This window comes from Peromyscus leucopus, chromosome 9 (genome assembly GCF_004664715.2).
Source record: "Peromyscus leucopus breed LL Stock chromosome 9, UCI_PerLeu_2.1, whole genome shotgun sequence".
In the NCBI taxonomy this organism is placed as follows: Eukaryota; Metazoa; Chordata; class Mammalia; order Rodentia; family Cricetidae; genus Peromyscus; species Peromyscus leucopus.
Genome location: NC_051070.1, coordinates 28,019,167 through 28,039,983, shown reverse-complemented (window position 1 = coordinate 28,039,983; position 20,817 = coordinate 28,019,167). Strand labels below are relative to the sequence as shown.

Sequence of the window (20,817 nt, the reverse complement as noted above, 5' to 3'; positions counted from 1 at the left end):
TCCCAAATCTTAAAAATCTATGTTTTATTATTTGTCATTTAAAGTATGTTTTGTAATCTCAGCTTGAAAAAAAATGAATGAGAGCCTCTTTAAATAACAAAATTATGTGTGCTATTGATAACACTTCTGAAAGGAAAGATGTGTTAATTGAATCAAGCATGACCATATCCATAGCTTTCCATTTCTCTTTACATTTGTCTTATGCCTTGAATAAATAAATGAGTAAATATTAGCCTAACAAGCAAAACAAAAACTATCAGTGCCTGGGAGAGTGTCAAGGTGCCTGCTGTCTAGTTTGATGATCTGGATAGCAAACAATATCCAGAACCCATACAGTGGAAGAAAAGAAATGAATCCCACTAATTGTCCCTTGACTTTTACATAGGCAGCACAATAGATGTGGGCCCACACACATACACCCCATACACAAAATAAATAAATGTACTTTTAAATGTCAATTGTAAGATGTTTAATAAGTATTCACCATGGTATTTAAACTTGTTAAAATTATCTGAGAAATATAATAATAAAAACATTTAGAGATATAAAATGTTAACTATAATCTTTAGTAATTGTAATACCTAAAATAATGGCTTTTTGTCTGAAATAGATAGATAGATAGATAGATAGATAGATAGATAGATAGATAGATAGATATTTGAGAAATATAGTAACTCTAATAAAAGTAAATTTTAAAAAATCAAGCAAAAATGGCTCCTATCACTGTTAGTACATTTTGCTGATTGATTTACATAATATATGACTGATCATACCATTCACAAATGGTTTATATGATAGAAAACAGCTAACATCTTATAATGTTGCTTCAGTGTTTGACCTCATTGTTTAGCCTTGTGTTCCCAAATATTTCATTTACATAGATCTGCCATGAGTTTTGTGTACATTCATACAGCAATGCGCTATATTTTATTTTCATTGTAATAAGTTCTTTTTGCTTAGGGGACATATATCTGTGGGGGACTCCTTAACTTCTTAGGCTATAAGCAGCAATAAATAAATCAAATATAAGCATCATGGCAGAAGAAATTTTGCCAGTTATGTTGTTATGATATAATTTACTCTTAATTTTTCACCAAAAGTAAAGTAATAGTGTAGAAATTTAAATGATGAATTATCTGATATAAGTAAAAATTAAAGTATTATAAAACTATAAATTTTAGAAAAATAATCATAATGTTCATGAAATTATTTGATAGCATTTTACCTGTGTGAGTCTCTAAAAATGAATGTGTTTATTTTTAGATCTAAGTGCCTTTGCTCTATTTCACTCTGCTATGCATAAATACATTTTATGAGGTGAATCTCATCATTGAATAATTTCAAGAATGCCTGACTATTGTCAAGGCTATAATGTTTGCTCTCCACAAACTGACACTTAGTTATTTTTTTGCAGAAAACAGCACTTACATAACTCACTGATCATAGAGAAGTTGATCTGCAGTCTACCAAGAGCTTTAACTTACTGACGAGCTGTCTTAGGTAGAGTTTATGTTGCTGTGAAGTGATACCATGACCATGGGACTTTTATAAAGGAAAGCATTTAATTGTGGCTGGCTTAGAATTCATAGGCTTAGTTATCATACATCATCATGGCAGGAACCATGGTGGCCCACAGGCAGATATGATTCTGGAGAGGTAATTTATATTTCTATATTTGAGTTCTATATTTGTATCCACAGGCACCAAGAAGATATTGTGAAACAGTAAGCCTGACTCGAGCTTGTGAGACCTCAAAACCCATCCCCTAGTGACACATCTCCTCAAACAAAGCCACACCTAATCCTACAAGGCCACACCTCCTAGTAGTGCCATTTCATATGATCCTATGGGCCCATTTTTATTCAAAACACCACACTAATGTTCATGGTACTGGGAAATTCAATTGATACTAAAAGAGGAGAAGGTAAACATCAACCCAGCTACAAATCCTTCAACAGACAATGGTGGATTTTGTTTGTTTGTTTGTTTTTTGCAATATACATTGAGACAATAGTGGCTAAAATGATGTGAGACTAACCAGCCACCATCTGATTGCATTTAATTCCCATTCCATGAGATGAAATGGATGACTAACCGATACTTCTCAGGTGCTCGAAGAAACTGGGATATACTAAGCCATGGACTTAGGTGAAGTCAAATACTCCTGTTCTGCTAACTGAAAATAAAATGACTTCTAATGACATTTGTCTATACCCATAGATGTGCCTTGCTCAGATATCATTAGAGACACTTCTTCCCACAGTACACCACAACTGGACAACGTGCTTTGAGGGAGAGAGAGATAGAGATAGATAGATAGATAGATAGAGAGAGAGAGAGAGAGAGAGAGAGAGAGAGAGAGAGAGAGAGAGAGAGACAGACTTTGGAGTACTCAGTTCTAAATTAGCTATCTATATCAACCCTTCACCTCAGGAATCAGGAAACCATTCAGAAGAAGAGGCAAAAGATTGTAAAAGCCAGGAGTAATGAAAGCTATCAAAAAAGCAACACCTTCTAGAACCAGCAAGGCTGATGTACATATGAAATCACAAGGACTGGCAGATGGACCAGGCCTGAAGAGGTCTAAGCCACGTGGTGTCCAAGCACTGGAAAGGACTTGGGCACCAACCCCCATCCCTTAATTAGATGCTGTATCCAACAGATACATTCTTACATAGGAAAATCAAGTTTATTCCAAAGGAATATTACTAGGTATATAAACCACACCTAAAGGCATGTCCAATGATCAGCAATATAAAGCCAACAAAAACCAGTACTTTGGAGGGGTTTTTTTTTCATAATGCTTTTCCTGGGCAAGGTGTTTTGCTTGTATGTTATGGTTTTTGAGTTTGTGTCTTTATGGGTTTTCTGTGTTTGTGAATGTGTGTGTCTGTGCATCTATAACTGTTTCTTGTGCTTATTCTTTGTATCAATCATTTTCTCTTTTCATTCATTAGTTTTGTCCTTTTCTGTTTGTTTGTTTTTATTTTTTCTTATTATATTTTTAGATGTCAGTTTATTTTCTAATGAGAGAGAGCAAGAAAGGGTTTGAATGTCATTGGGTGGGGAGCATCTGGAAGGAGTTATGGGAGAACCCTAGTCATTATACAATAAATGAAAAAAAATCTATTTTAATTTTGAAATAGTCTGAATTTATAAGAAAAGCTATATCCAAATATCTGTCTTTTGTAAGTAGCTATTGACAGATGATAGCAGTAGAACATAACATAATTTGAATAACCCAGTCCCACTAGACTGGTACTATAGAAATAGGTAGGCAAGGAAGCCTTTGAATATTCCCCAGAACCTTACTGAAAATCTTTGCAGAAAACATGAAAGGTTGTTATGAGTATAGATGAAGTTAATCTGACCTGAGAAACCATGTGCATTATTATTCATAAAGGAATGTGTGGATTTGAGGTGTATGTCAAAGGACTCTCAAAACAAGTTAGAAAAGTCTTACATCTTAAAGCATGGTTTGTGCTTTTATAGATTTTTGCTAGCTTCAGTCATCTTAAATTGCTATAATGGAAACAGCAGCTCATCTCTCTTTTGTTATTCAAAATCTCTACTGTATCAGTATCTTATGACTACTATAAAAAATATCTCAAACTTAAGGACTAAATAGCATAAATCTATTTTCTTACTACTGAAAGTCAAAAATGTGAGACAAACTAAAATAATGTTGACAGAGTTGCATTTCTTCCAAGGATCCTGAGAGGGAAAAAGGTTTTCTTGCCTTTTTTGCCATTTTCTATGTTCTATAGGATACTCCCGTTCCTTACAGACCTTTATGCAAATCTAGATCCAATGCCATTACATCTCTGACATTGTTAACTATGATAACATTGGGCTTACCCTTAGTATCCTGTCTCACTCATGTAAATATATGTAACCTGTGTATAGTACTATAAACAGATTAGCAATCTCAATTCTTAATTTGATATTTATTTCAGTTTTGATTGTGTGTATGTGTTTGTGTGTTTATCTGTCTGTCTTTGTGTAACTGTACACATGTGTGACTGCAAATGACTATAGATACTAGAGGAGGGTGATGATATAGGAACCAAAATTGAGTCATCCACTAGAACAGTATACATTCTTTTTTCTTGCAAAGGAAATTATTTGATTTTTGAGCTTGCTCACAGTTTTAGAGGTTTAGTCCAATATCATCCTAGCAGGAAACACATTGGCAGGGTGTTGGAGCAGTAGTTGAGAGCTTTACATCCTGATCTCTAGGGAACAGACAGTAACAGAAATTGGGCCTAACATGAGCTTTTGAATCCTCAAAGACCACCCTCAGTGATTAATCTCTTCCAACAGGACCATACATACTCCAACAAGGCCACCCCTCCCCATCCACCCCAATCATTTTTACTAACTGGTCAGGAAAAGGAATAAAGTGTAACTTTAAGTTAACAACCATTTGATTTCAAATACCAGATGAATGGTTTATTTCTTTTACTATAGCCCAGATCAGCTGTTAAGGCAAGGAGTCAAGCTCACACATCAGCACACAAGTCATCCAGACAAAAACTAAACAGGGAAATATTGGAACTAACAAAAGTTATGAAACAAGTGGGCCTAGCAGGTATCTACATAACATTTCACCCAAACACAAAAGAATATACCTTCTTCTCAGCATCTCATGGAATATTCCCCAAATTTGACTATATATTCAGTCACAAAGCAAGTCTCAACGGATTCAAGAAACTTGAAATAACTTCCAGCTGGATTTCAACAAAAACAGAAACAACAGAAAACCTACAAATGCATGAAAACTAAACAACTCTCTACTAAATGACTACCTGGTCAAGACAGAAGTAAAGAAAGAAATAAAAAAAACTTCCTAGATTTTAATGAAAATGAAAGCATGACATACCAAATGTATAGGACGCAATGAAAGACATGCTAAGATGTCCAAAGTGCTAAGTGACTACATTTAAAAAATAGAAAAAAAAAATGGAGACAGCTAATATAATCAACTTAACAGTCCAACTGAAATATCCAGAACAAAAAGAAGCAAAACCATCAAAGATGAGTAGACAGTGGGACATAATCAAACTGAGGGCTGAAAACAACAAAATAGAAACAAAGAGAACGATACAAAGAATGAATAAAACAAAGAGTAGATTATTGGGAAAACTAACAATACAGGCAAATCCTTATCCAAACTAAATAACAACAGATGATTTTCAAATTATAGACCTTTGTTGGATGTTTTGCTCTTTTGGGGAGCCTACCACCCAGCTCCTGAGTAACTTACATATGGAAAAATCACACATGGAGGTTTATTTTTAATTATAAATGCCTGACCTTAGCTTGGCTTGTGTCTTTCTAGCTTTCCTTAACTCCACTTATCCCATCTAGCTTTTTCCTTTGATCTGTTACCTTTCACTATTTCTGTATACCTTTCCTTATTTCTTACTCTGTGGCTTGCTGATCCCTGGAGTCCTCCTCCTTCTCTGGGTACTTTTTATTCTTATCTTCCCAGGTTTGTCCTTCTATGTATTCTCTCTTTCTGCTAGCGCTCTGTATCCTTTCTCCTGCCCTGCTATTGGACATTTAGTTCTTTTTTTTTTAAAAAAAAAAGATTTATTTATTTGTTATGTATACAGTGTTCTATTTGCATGTATCCCTGCAGGCCAGAAGAGGGCACCAGATCTCATTACAGATGGTTGTGAGCCACTATATGGGTGCTGGGAACTGAACTCAGGACCTCTGGAAGAACAACCAGTGTTCTTAACCTCTGAGCCATCTCTCCAGCCCCACTATTGGACATTTAGTTCTTTATTAGACCATCAGGTGTTTTAGACAGGCACAGTAACACAGAGTTAAACAAATGCATCATAAACAAAAATAACACACCTTTAAATAATGTTCTATAACAACATCAGAAATGAGAAGACACTGGGCAGTGGTGGCGCACAACTTTAATCTCAGCACTTGGGAGGCAGAGGCAGGTGGATCTTTGTGAATTTGAGGCCAGCCTCTTCTACAGAGAGAGATCGAGGAAAGGCGCAAAGGTAAACAGAGAAACCCTGTCTCGAAAAAACCAAAGAAGAAAGAAAGAAAGAAAGAAAGAAAGAAAGAAAGAAAGAAAGAAAGAAAGAAAGAAAGAAAGAAAGAAAGAAAGAAAGAAAGAAAGAAAGAAAGAAAGAAAGAAAGAAAGAAAGAAAGAACGGAGAAGGCGATAGAACAACAGACACTGAGGAAATCCAGACAATCACAAGAACATGCTTTAAAAACCTGTACTCCAAAGCAAATTGGAAAATCTAAAAGAAATGGGTAATTTTTTCAACAGATACCACTTACCAAAGTTAAGTTATGACCAGATAAACAATTTAAATAGTTCTATAACCCTAGGAAAATTGAATCAATCATTAAACTTTCCAAACTAAAAAGGCCCAGAAACAGATGGTTTTAATGCAGAATTCTACATGACTTTCAAAGAATAGTTAATGCCAATGCTCCTCAAATTATTTCACAAAATAGAAATATAAGGAACATTGCCAAATTTATTTTATGAGTACATAGTCACCCTGATACCCAAACCAGACAAAGATTCAGGAAAGAAAATTATACACCAACTTCCATTATTTACATGGATGCAAAATTACTCAACAAAATACCCAGAAAAATAAATACTAGAACACATCAAAGTATCATTTATCATGACCACATAGGTTCATCCCAGAAATTCAAGGATGGTTCAACATAAAATTAATCAATGCAATCCACCATATAAAAAACTAAAACAACAATAACTACAATAATAATAATAAAATCCAACACCCTTTTCATGATTAAGGTCTTTGAGAGATTAGTGATACAAAGGACATACATAAACATAATAAAAGCAATTTACAGAAAGCCATTAGCCAACATGAAATTAGAAACTATTCAAAGAAATTCCACAAAAATCAAGAACTAGAAAAGGCTGTCCACTATCTCCACATGTACTTATTATAGTACCTGAATTTCTAGGTTACTGATATCTTTACATCTTGCTTCTTATGGCAGCGGCTGGCATCATCTCCTCTGTTCTGCCTTTCTCCTTCCTCCTCTCTAGTTAGAATGTCCTGCCTAACCCTATTCTGCCTCATCATTGGCCAAACAACTTTAGTTATCAACCAATCAGAACAACATATATTCACAGCATATGGAATGATATCACCCATTATTTCCTTTTTTCTTTCTATTCAAAAGGAAAGTTTTAACTTTATTATAGTAAAATTACATATAATAAAACAGTTTTTAAGCATATATGTAAATGGAAAATTTTTCTATTACATTATTTGAAACATGAAGCTATCAGTAAAAAGTTGTCATTGTGTTAATAGTAATTATGGAAAGTAGTGTGTTTGGATTTCTATTGCCACAATAAAATTCTAGGGGGAAAACAGTTTATGCCAGTTTAAAACTCTAAGGTCATATTCCATTAGTGAGAGAAGTTAAAGCAAGAACTTGAGATAAGAGTCTAAAGCAGAGACTCTAATTTATGTTAAGGAAACTAGAAATGTAGTCTTTGAGTTAGAACAACTAAAATATTATTAAATTTTACTGAAATATGTTAAAGCTTAAGTGAGGGATTTTTGAGTAGTGATTTATAAATAATATACTAGTACATTATCATTAATGAGTATTTTGTTATAGGACCTTTTCCAGAATTAGTAAATTCAATTTTTATAGATACATAATAAGAACATTATAATTATTCTACAAATAAAACTTTAGTTATTTCCTGAGTCTTCTTCATCAATGATACTTACCTAACTCTCAAGCTCAATATAATGAATTTTGCTCTTTTCACTTGTCTCCATTTGGAAAAAGTTCATTTCTACTAAATATACATGAATGGTAGAACTTTAAAACTTCATCTCCAGATTTTTTTAAATTATTTTGAGAACTTGTGAGTATGATAAAATACCACTTATCTGACAGATATGTTTAGTGATACAATGGACCAGACAAGATATTCCTGTGTAAATATGTTGACATGACCATTGGAAAATGGAGGACTTTTATGAGTCATTAATAAAATGATTAATTAGGAACTTTGGAACATAGACAAAACTCAAGTGCTACTCTTGATGTGAAGATAGAAGGAGGGACCGGACCGGAGGAAGAATTTAAAAGCCCTCTGTAGGAAGCCCGGTACCAGTAGCAGCATAGTCAGCTAATCATGTGGAGAGATTGGTTCCATCAATCTGAATGTCATTTGGAAATACCACAGCATCCTTGTGTGTGCCATCCAAGAGGACAGTCAAGCCAAGTCTTGATTTGGTAATTGTTGTTCAAGACAGTTTCTCTGTGTAAAAGTCCTGGCCATCCTTAAAATCACTCTGTAAAACAGGCTGGCCTCTAAATCACGGAGATCTGCCTACCTCTGCTGGAGTTAAAGGTGTGTGCCACCACTACCCAGGTTAGTCTTGATTCTTTACAGTTATTAATAGGAGAACTTATACCAACCATCTCAGGCTTTTAAATTGATGGAATCTGAGCACTATATAACAGTGATCTAAACCGTTATGTGTGATAATTTATTGGAACAGCAAAGCATTGTTTATTTGATTTGTATTTTTATGATATACAGCACATTAAATTTCCTAGTTGATAGCATAACTGGAAGGTGGAAGATACAATTGAAATATAAAATCATTTCCCTCATGAAATAAGAAGCAGCCTCTTTTCTCAAAACATAAAAGTTGAAAAAAATGGCCAAGGTGTTAGTGAAGTGCAATCCTCATTCTCTGTAGATGTATTCACTGATACAAGCAAATGTGATGACAGCAATTAGTGCTTATGGACTCTGCTCTGGCATTACAGATGACAGGCTTTGTTTCAATACGCATAATTCAAATATTTAGCAACCTCATTTATCTTGAACACAGACAGCACAAAATTAAGTGACACATTTTTTTGAACTGACAAAATAGTTGTCACAAAAGACACCTCTGCTGAAGACAATTCTTTTCAGCTCACTAAAAAAGCCCCGAGGTTTTTCACGAAGTCTTTTGACTATGATTTTAATGGAACATTAATAAACTCAGTTACCTGACTTCTAAGGCATTTTACAAACCCAATAATTAAATAGAACTGGGGCTGCTTATAGTCAACACTGAAAGAGTGACTGGTGAAAACATGCATTGATTTAGCACTGAGCAGTCATTTACTGCAATTAAGTGAAAAAAATCAATTTATAAAATACTTAGAGAGACTCTTAGTCTGATACTAATAATGACCTTGATGCTATCCAATCACTATGAAATGATTACAACATGACATATATTCTCTTAAAGAAAGAACTTAATACTGAAAGTCATTTCAGAAAAGAAAATACTGAAAGCAAATTGTTTTTCTGTGAGACATATGATGGAAGAGACCAAACTTAGAAGTGATTATGGTGATAAACTTTCTTATTTCTTGAATCTTTCATTGAATAAACATTTCATCAGCTGTCACACATCCACATATTTATGTAAAAGAGAGCTATAGAACACATACTTTATATTAATGCACATGATATTAAGCCTGGTAAAATATTATTTGAAGACAGAGGGAAACTATCATTTTCTAGCTATATTATTATATAAGGAAGATCCTATAAACATTATAACCACCAAATTAATTCTGCATATGCCAGGTAACCAATCATAAATTTCATATTATTGATGGCTGACATAGGTGCTAGGAAATCAAATTAGAAACCTTTGTAAGAGCTGTAAGTTCTCTGGACTACTAAGCCAACTCCCCAAACTCGAGTGATGTTTCTTTATAAAAGTAAATCTCACTAAGATTGTCAAAAGAAGAGACTATTTAAAATGAAGCATCATTAATAATGATTATGTAAGAATAAATTCAGTAAGTAAAGTTGTACAGATGCTAGATGAAGAAAATATTAGATTCTTGCTGAGAGATGTCAGCTGAGTGGCTAGCATTGTAAGAGATTTTGAATGATGATTTATTGTGGATATTAGTATATTACATAACCTCAATTACATCATAATAACATTTTATCATTACTAATTTAAGAGCAAATTGTAACTTACTAGAAAATAAAATCTTTAAAGACAGAACATTCTCCAATAGAGAGAAATATTGAGGAAAATAATATACTAAATATACATATATTTCTTTACCATTAGATATATTTCAATTGAAGAAGGAAGTAATATTAACTAGTTTTAATTAAAAATTACAGTGATTTATGGTACATTATTAATTATGGATGATTAATAATTAACTTCATGGCACATTGCTATAAGCTGACACAGAACAATGGACTAACCACGTGGTATTGTATTCACCCAAATATTGTGCATGATAATAAACTTCTCTGGGGTCAGAGACAGAGCAGCCACAATATTAAACATAAAGGATAGGCAGTGGTAGCACACGCCTTTAATCCTAGCATTCCAGAGGCAGAAATCCATGTGTTCAAGAATACAGACAGGCATGGTGACTCATCACACCTTTAATCCCAGAAAGCAAGCCTTTAATCCCAGGGAGTTATGGTAGAAAGCAGAAAGGTATATAAGGTGTGAGGACCAGAAATTAGGAGCATTTGGCCTTGTTAAGCTGGTTAGCTTCAGGCTTTTGAGCAGCAGTTCAGCTGACAGCCATTCAGATATGAGGACACAGAGGCTTCCAGTCTGAGGATACAAGACCAGCTGAGAAGTTGGCCAGGTGAGGTTAGCTGTGGCTTGTTCTGTCTCTCTGACCATCCAGCATTTCACCCCAATAACTGGCCCCAGGTTTGATTTTATTAATAAGAACTGTTACAATTCCTGCTACATAACCATGTCTAAAATCTGTCAAACTTAGAGGAAACCATTCTTCTACTTATATTGCTGACAAGCACTGTGTCCCAGAGGTGAAGCAGCTTGCTAACACTGAAAATCAGTAGCAGTGATGTGAAGTCATATTGCTGTGACTAACCTGATAATGTGATTCTTAAGACTTAGAAAAGATGGCATACAGAATTTTAAAACATTGGGAGAAGCCAGGCGGTGGCGGCACACACCTTTAATCCCAGCACTCGGGAGGCAGAGCCAGGTGGATCTCTGTGAGTTCGAGGCCAGCCTGGTCTCCAAAGCAAGTTCCAGGAAAGGCACAAAGCTACATAGAGAAACCCTGTCTCAGAAGAAAGACGCACAGACAGGAGGGAGGAGGAGGATGAAAGCAGCTGAAGTTTTCCTGTGTCCCATGGAGCTGCAGGGCCGGGCAGGACTGGAGAAAACTCCAGCTCCAGGAAAAGCTTGGTTTTTTTGTGAGGTTTCAGATGCAGGAAAGGACTAAGTTGCAGGTTGGAAAAAAAAAAAAGCCATCCAATCTACAGTCTGGCAAATAACTCGTTATTCTTTTCTCAATTCTCTAAGACTATATTGTAGTCCTGTTGCAAAGGAGACAAACTAATTAAGTTAGAAGAATAAGTTCAAGGCTTCCTAGCACTTGGACTTCCTAGCCCAGAGCATTGGTTTGGGCTGCTGCTTTTAGCCATAGTTATGTTGAGAATTAGGAGCAAAAAGAGAGTAGAAAGAAAAGGGAAAGTTGCAGGTTGACAAAAAAAAAAAAAAAAGTAGCACGTTTAACTTGGCACAAGGGAAGGTGAGATTGCTGCAGAGATGAGAACCATTAACTATGAGCCCGGAACTGTACATGAAGAAAATAGGAAAGGTGTCCTGCGGTTATCTTAACTGATTTGTTAAGACACAACCAGTCATAGGAACTCACTTGAAAAGCTTTGGAAGAACGTTCTAGGAAATGATGATACCCTGCTCACACAAGGATGCCTAGGAAGTGTTCCCTCCTTTAATTCATCCAGTTGCTCAAAGGCTGCAACATCCATGATCCAAAGTTGCAGGAGATATTACAACTTCTACTGAGAGCAAAACTTTGCATTATCCATATGAGGCAGGTTTTGCAAGAATGCATATTAGCGTCATGAATATGTCTCCTCAGATTTCTTATTGAAGCCTGTGACACAAACAATGACTAGGGGGATCAAAATTTATATGAGTGTCTACTAACAGCTTCGGGCATGAAACTATAATCATGAGGTGTAAGTCACAGTGGAAAAACTAGAGAATCACAAATGCTAAAATATGAACTGTTTGCTAGGAAAAACTGAGATCATGATTAGTGCCTACACACGAGAGAGTCTACATGGGATGCAACTGCCAAGGAAATAAGGGTGTCATGGCCTAGACCTTTCTAAGTCCATTATATATTTCAGATGTTAGATGTGGAGCCCCAGGATTTAGAGTTTGTAGTCTTTGGGATGGTGTAGCTTTGGTACTATCCCTCTTTTTCATGTGCCCACTCCTCCATTCTGGTATGAGGATGTGATCTTTTTGGCTTTTCAAAAACTCTTACAGCTAAAAGTTTGCCTCTAGTTTCAAAAGAGACTTTCAACTTGAATTTTTGACCAATATTGGACCTTTTGGGTTTATTTTGACTCTTGAGGATGGAGTGAATTTATTCCACATTGCAAAATGGCCATAAGCCTTTCAGGGATGGTGACAATTTTATGGCTTGAACTGCAAGTGTCCACCATAGATTCATGTAGTGTGAACCTTTGGTCCATCGTTGGTTTTGTGGTTTTGGCGAGGTAGTGGAAACTTTAGCAGGAGCCACAGCCTAACCAGAGGATCTAGAACACTGGGGTTAAATCTTGTATTCTCCTTTTATATTCATCTTGTTTCAGAGTTGCAGGATGCAATGGAGTTTTCTGTTTCACTGCCACTCTCTGTAATATTTCCAGCCAACCGCAGACTGAGCAGACTGAAAGTAACAAAGCTGAAGTTCTGCACTTCTAGGTTGTTCTACTCTGATTCTTCCTTAGCCAGAAAAATTCTGAATAAAGCACCAGTCTGCTGGATTTTTGGCTCAGGCCTTAAGACTGTGAGAGAATAAGTGCTTCCTTTTGAAGTGTTAAAAACTTTAGCAAATAGTTATTGGAAGTCAATATACAAACATCAGAAAATTGATTTAAGTTGCTAATAATCAAATAAATTAATTAGATTATCAACAGACTTAATATATTATTTTATCATTACTATTATTATTTGAGAATTTCATTCACAGATACAGTGTAATTTAAAGACATCCACCCCCAATTCCATTCCTCTTCACTCAACTCCTATCAGCTCCACCACTTTTGTTTCACAAGTGCATAGGCTGGCCTTTTTCAAAAAAAGAAAGAAACAAGAAAGAAAAAAAAAAAAAAGACCTGGTGTTGTTTCTAGTGTATGAGTTTAGGATTACCTACCAGAGCATGGGTAGCATCTCAGAGACCACATCCCTGAAAGAAACTGATTCTTCACACTCCAAAAAGTTATAAATTACCTCCTCAGCTAGAGGTCATTTTTAATGGTCCTTGTAACATCCTTGTTGACATTTTGGTAGACTTCATAGTGGTAAATAACTAGGTGGTAGATTTTAAGACAACATATACCATCACTTTGCATGTCTTTGGGGGTGTATTTTAAAATATGTTGTATAGTAAGGAAATATGGAATGTTACATTGTACTTGTCATTGAGTATAATATATTAATATAAATATAATATGATCCTATAGTTAAAATTCTAATCTGTTAATTTATAAACTAGGTAGTGATATCAAAGGAAAGAGAGCTTTATGATGGTTACCAAAATTTAAACGTATTGCAGCTATGATTGTTACATATCCACATTTTTATATTAAAGAACTTATAATCAAAACATCCTTAAAGTAAATGCACAAAGAAATTAAAGCATTACTGAGAGTACATTCCCAATTTTCATCCTCTTAATAAATATTCACTAAGTGCAATAAATTCATACTACTTGATATTTTTACTTAAGCACTGTGATATACACAAATTAGATCCTTTTTCTTGACTTCATTTGCTCAGCCAAGCCCTTACTCTGTATGTCAGTATTAAAATGCTTATGTCTCAACCAGCACTGCCCTTATAATACTGATTTTGATTTTCCCAGCCTTCATTGGAGATATGGTAACAAATAAATGGAAGGAAAAATTGAATGTCCTGAAATGTAGGTCACTAGTAAATTTGAATTGCAGCAAAAACACACATTACATCAGAAGTGTTGTGAAGAACAAGAAGTCCTATTAATCTCCATCTATAGCTGTAAACCTTTGGAAATTACATTTTTTAAATTTCATAAATGATTATTTACTCTAACAAATATAATACTTAAGAGTCTTTGTGACCTACTAAAATTTATTGATTTCACTGTGATTTATATTGTCACATTTGATAGCAGCTTGGCGACTTCTACTTAGCTCTATATTATTCTTTGTCTCTATTTTCTAAATGGTAACTTAATTCTGGTGAGTCTCTTTCTCTACCAGAGAAAAACCACACAGTGGAATTCTAATGCATTTGTGAAACATATTCAAAACTCATGCTCAGAGATGTAGGCCCTCTGTAGCTCTGTAAAAGAAGACAGGATGTTAGCATGGAGAGAATATTCATTTTCAGCTACTATAGATTTGCAATTAGATTGATCAAAAAGAATTTATAGCACTCTTTGATTTATAATTACAGTGGGTATTTTATCATAAAGCCACCATCACTCATCATCTCTTGATAAAACTCAGATATATATATAGATATATAGATATAGATATATATACACATACATGTGATCCAAATACTCTACCACAAGGCAAACTTACATTATTATTAGATAAAATTCAAATGAATTTGATCTGGGATATCAACTATCATCAGAACTATCAGATAGGCTTATAGTTTCAAGAGCCATGATGATTTATCACTCTCCCGCAAAGATAAAGCTGTGAAAGAAAGCAGCATGAGCAGGAAATTCACTTTTCATCTGACAGGGCCTCCTTCTATTCCTCTTTAAAGAGTGTGGCTTGAGGGCTTCAGTCCCTTGTCTACAGACTCTCTGGGAAGGACATAAATACCAATTTCCCTTAACACAGGAGCATCTCTCCTTACTCTAAACATTATTAAGGAAGCAGATACTGTGATTTAACTCAGTTCTTCTCCTGGTGTCCTTGGGGACTATGACTCTTCAGGAATTGTCTCTTAACAACCTGGCTAGTGGACACTGATTCCAGAAGACAACTCTTGTGTGAAAAGCAAAGCCGGCTTAGGCTGACAAGCTGTTATTCGTGGTTCTGAGCTGTTTCTATAGCTTTGTGAAAACTGGTGACCTTGAACTAGTAATCACGTGATGTGCTTCAAGTTCAAAGAGAAAGAACTGAAGTGGAACTGGAGTGACTGACTGGGGTTACAGAGGCAGCATCCAGTAAGCCAATTCTCAAAAGGGCAAAACTGAAAAATAAATCAGCATTGTTGCTGTTATTAAATCTTGTTTCTTCAGAAATAAAGAAAAAAATCCAGATTACATTTTAGAGTTATTGTAATTCTATGATTGCACAGGTTTAGGTTTCTTGCCAAGAAATATAAGTGAATAATTCCCTTATAACCAAGTGTAGTTATGTTGAGCTACATACCTCAAAATATCCAATTATAGAATTTCACAATGAAGAGCTCTGCTTTAAAAGTTTCTGACAGTATAGCCTATCTACATTAAGCCAAGAAAGCAAAATAAACATATCAAACAGCTCATATCAGCTGATATTTTAATTTCTATTTTTGTCTCTTCACAATGCTGATAATGATAGACAAGTGCAGGATAAAATCATTTTGCCAAATCCTGTAATTAAAAAATTTTAAAAATATACTATGTTTACCCCTAAAGGTAGATAAATTATTTGTGTAACAAATATGCAACTACAAGGCATAGATTGAATGTGAATATATCCCATGGATTTTAACTCCCTATAATATGATCAAAAGAGAGTATAAGGTTTTAGTTTTTTTGTTTGTTTGTTTGTTTGTTTGTTTGTTTTGTTTTGTTTTGTTTTGTTTTGTTTTGTTTTGTTTGAGACAGGGTTTCTCTGTAGTTTTGGTGCCTGTCATGGATCTTGCTCTGTAGACCAGCCTGGCCTCGAACTCACAGAGATCTGCCTGGCTCTGCCTCCCAAGTGCTGGGATTAAAAGCAGGTGCCTGCACTGAATCTACCAGGTTGAACTCAATCCTCGGGGGAGTCTTTGCCCTGGAGAAGATGGGAATGGGGGTTAGGCTGGAGGGAAGGCGGGGGCGGGGAGAGGGTAGGAGTTGGGAGAACAAGGGAATCTGTGGCTGATATGTAAAATTAAATTTAATAAATAAATTTAAAAAATGAAAAAAAGCATGTGCCATTGCCGCCCAGCAGAAGTTATTATTTTTTTTTAATTATTATAGTTCTCCATGCTCTTATGATTTTCAACATCTTCCTTCCCCATTTTATCCTTAGTAATATTAAGAGCATTTGTCTGGCCTTCACATGGAACCTTTAGGGCTAGCTGTAATGAGGCTTTTTCTGTTCTACCAGTTCTTTCTCCTTACCAGAATCATCTCTGACTGGAAGTCCCATCTGTTATTCCTACCTATCTACTGGCCATTTAGCTCCTTATTAAACCATTTAGAAGGCACCTCACCTTGACAAAGACATATCTTCACAGTAAATATGAAGCTTACCCCACAATATTTCCCTCTTTTTGTCTAAACAAAAAGGAAAGGGTTTAACTCTAAATAGTAAGACTATAAGCAATATGAAAAATTATCAGGTAATATTATATTCACAAAGTCTAGTCTCCTTGCATTTGGCAAGCTCAGAAAAAATACTCTATTATCTATCCTATCTTAATAAGCTAAAAGTTTTGTACCTAACCCACTTTTTATCCTAGCTAATATTATCAACCCAAAACTATCTTCTTATACCTCAAAACGCTATTTTTGATAAAAAAAAAATTAAGATTTTATGTTCCTCAACTTTACCTATTTTATACCTCTTTTGTGAGTTTTTTTTCTGAGTTTGGGAACAAGGAAAACTGCAAATATAATTATTTGGTCATCAACAACCACATCAAAAATCCAAGAAGGATACAATGTTACCTGAGTAAACAGAAAGTGCAAAGCAAACAACTTCCAAAGCTATAGAACTGACAGAAATTGCTGAATGCCTGAACAGTCACTTATGTTTCTTCTGCAATTTTGTGGCACCCATCTTTGATCTACAGGCCTAGAATTTCTGATAACTTTTCTGTGAAACAGGAATTTTGAAAGACTGTGCTTCCTTGTCTTGGCAAAGTTTGGCAGTCACTTTCTTTTGTGTCCTGCTTGTCCAGATTGGACAGCATACAGTCAGCAGTAGAGGCAAGGGCAGTTTCTTTGCACAGTGGCTAATTTTGTCACAAATGAAATCAAACTCCATAAGGAGGTTCTTCCATGTCCATCATCCTCTTTGGTACCAAATAGATGCTGCCAGGAACAGAGGTGCCTTGCTGTCATGAAAAGCCTTATGTTATTAAAACATATTAAATGCCATATTCTGTAAGCCTTTGAAGTCTCTGAATACCATATATCTGTTTAAAATATGTCTCTGTTTGATACTGAAAGTATACCTAACATTTGATTATAAATTTGATTGTTATAGATGACTATTAAAGATGTCTTTCTTTAGTATTATGAATAGCTTTCAAGGACTAAAATGTCACATTATGTTTTTAAATGAGTTGCACAAGCACAATACCTTAAACAAGAATAGTAGCATATGCACAGTATATTAAAACAAAAATAACCTTAAATTTGTATCAATATACAAAAATCCATATCAATGTAAAATATTATTTTAATAATAGTTGGTTTTAAATTAAAAGTAGATTCAATAAATCTACTCTTTTATCCCATCATGCCCATATCCTCCCTTCTTATTTTCAGAAAGAGATCCCTGAATCCATCCTCCCTTGCTGTTTCTTCCCTTACTGGGACCAATAACAACTTGTAACCAACCCCCTTAAATATGATGACAAACATCTATAATCCATTGGAAGACCAAAAACCACCCACCCCACCTCTTTCAAATGTGGATGTCATGTTCTCTAGACTGCTTCCTGATGTTGACAGCATCTTTAAGGGATCCTGAGAGAATTGTGATAATCATCAAGTCCTGAGAGAACTAGCTATATTATATTTTGTTTAGTCTCTGTATAGTGCTTATCTGAAGTCTTGGATTGAGAGTCTGTGGAGTTGAACCATCTTAGCTAGTAGCTTTGAAGTTGTTCTGCATGTAAAATTTTGAGGAAACAGCAATAGAGTCATTCTTAGAGGCTGGGTGAACTGGGCTACTTCTCTTTATTGATGTCTTGTCCTTTTTTTTCTGAAAACACGTAAACTTTCAAAGGTAACATATATATCTGCATTAACACAAGTATGGAATGTGTAGTGTGCACAAATAAGTTAAAGATTATCATTTTGTTCTTTGTTTGAGTAGGTAAAAGGCATCTGTTAACTTCAGAAGTTTGTTTGGCATGTATAACCAAACCTTTATCAATGCCATACTGAAGGATGGCATTTAATAATGAGTTATGAGGACTCTGTTGCCAACGAGATTTATCATGTCTGAAGTCTTAGATCTCCTCCCATAGTAGAGGTATCAGCCTATATGTCATCTGTACTGCAGTCTTTTTTTTTTCTTCATGTCTGTAGTCAAGATTTTCACAAGGTCTCCTCAAAAAATTTGATCTTGACTAATTTTGAAAATACCATAACTTTTTGTCTCCTGTGGAAACAAAGAAAGCAACACAATGCATTTCTGTACCTTCATTCTGAAACTAGGACAACTCTACAATACGTAGGCTTGTTTAGTTCACCAGTCACTTTCATAATCCAGTGTCCCTCAGCAGCTTTCATTCAGTTCCATCATCAGCAATTCAAACAATTAAAAGTCAACAAAACAGCAAACAGGATCCACATGCCCTGTGTATTTCCCATCCTTGTGTCACACACACACACACACACACACACACACACACACACACACACACACACACATTAGTTTATTCTTTCTTTTAAATACTTTATTACCTTTATTTAATTTTTCTCTGAGTGTCTGTATTCGTTTTCTTTTCTTTCTTTAGCATCTAAGCACATTTTTGAAAGATATTATATCTGTTCAGAGGTTTTCTCAGTCTAGATCTGACTTTCTGCACTTTGGCAGCCTTCTCTGACCACATGAACTACACCTTGAACTGTTAAGTGGCAGCTTGTCCCAACTGCATGGCTTTGCTTAGCACATAGCATGGAGACTGGTTCTGTCCCCTTCAGATCAGTGAGAGTGGAGCCTTATGCCTGTGGGCCCCAGCCTGGTGCTGGTCTATCTGCCCTAGTTCTGGTAGCTGCTTCTACCTCGTTGCTGAAATCGATTAGCACATTGCAAACTCCATTCAAATGTTTGGTAGCAGGACCCCTTAAAAGAGCCCACACCTCTGTAGACTGCAAGTACTGAGTCTACTTGGAACTTTGCTTTTCAGCCTTCTTAGGCCCTTTGTTGATTTACACCTTGCCTGTTGGGCGCCATATGTACTTGAATTTTTCATTGGGCTGCAGCTCAATAATAATGACAGAGAGACTTATTAATCATGAAAGATTGGCCTGTAGCTTAGGCTTGTTTCTAACTAGCTCTTACAACTTAAATTAACCTATATTTTTATTATTCTATGTTCTACCACATGACTTTTACCTCTATCAAATTCTGTGTCTGACTCCTTCCATGGTTAGCTGGGTTCTTTGAATCTCTTCTTCTCAGAGTCCTCTCTGCCTAGAAGTCCCTCCTGTACCTCCTGATTAGCTATTGGTCATTTAGCTCTTTATTAAACCAATAAGAAGGTGCCTTGGAAAAGACATATCTTCACAGTATACAAAAAGATTATTCCACAATAGCTAGCTTATTTGAATGTAGTTGTTAGTAAAAATTAATTATAAGTCTTGGCTGCCAGTAAGTTATTAACAAGGAGGTAATACAGCAAGAAGAGGTGAATGCTGACTTGCTACTTGACCACTCAGCTAAGCACTATCTGGCCACATCTACTGCTCCCATGGGCTTGGCATACCATCGACACGACCAGCTTGTTTCACTGAGTTTCATTTAGTATTCATTGTTATCATGAGTAGCACGATAAAAATGAACAATCCAAAAATCCAATTGTGTTACTACTTACTCCACTGAATTCTTATAGGAATGTAATTTTGAAAGATTATCAGATTTTTAATTTGTTTTTTTTCCATGAAACCAACTACTCTACAAATGATTTATTCAAAAGTGAAATGTGTCTCTGCTTCTTTGTTGATGCACTACACACAGATATATGCATGATGAAAGCTCTGACAGCAAGAGAACAGCATCTTTCAAAATCATTATTCTCCTTTGGATAAATCAAAACAATGATACTTTTTCAGACCTTGAGAGTTCCTCTAGGTCCTACCATGACATTTAAACACTGTTTCTTCTAACTAAACCAGTTAGCACAATTTAGTATCATGTCTAACATAGACAGCCCTCACTTCTATGATTCTTATAGCATGTATTCCAGGGATGACTCTTAAGTCCAACAATACAAGTCTCCAAGCAGCAAGACTCACAGTTGATAAAGCATGACATTATCACTGTGGGCAATTATTTTAAGTATAAACTTTGCTACTTGCTCTCCTGTCCACAAATCACTCTTTTATAAATTTTCATTACAGATGATCTCAAGGCATTTCTTCCAATGTCTGAAGGTAACTGATTTTGAGTCTTTTGTGTTCCTATTTTGCTTCCTGTGGTAAAGCTACTGGGAACACTCTCTCTCTCTCTCTCTCTCTCTCTCTCTCTCTCTCTCTCTCTCTCTCTCTCTCCCACACACACACACACACACACACACACACACACACACACAACACAAAAACACACA

The 20,817-nt window shown here is 35.4% G+C and overlaps 1 protein-coding gene across 1 annotated transcript in view; it reads right to left on the bottom strand.

Moving 5' to 3' along the window:
* The window catches only part of Klhl1 (kelch like family member 1), a 346,069-nt gene that overhangs the window by 80,389 nt on the left and 244,863 nt on the right, over window positions 1-20,817 (bottom strand). The window lies entirely within an intron of this gene.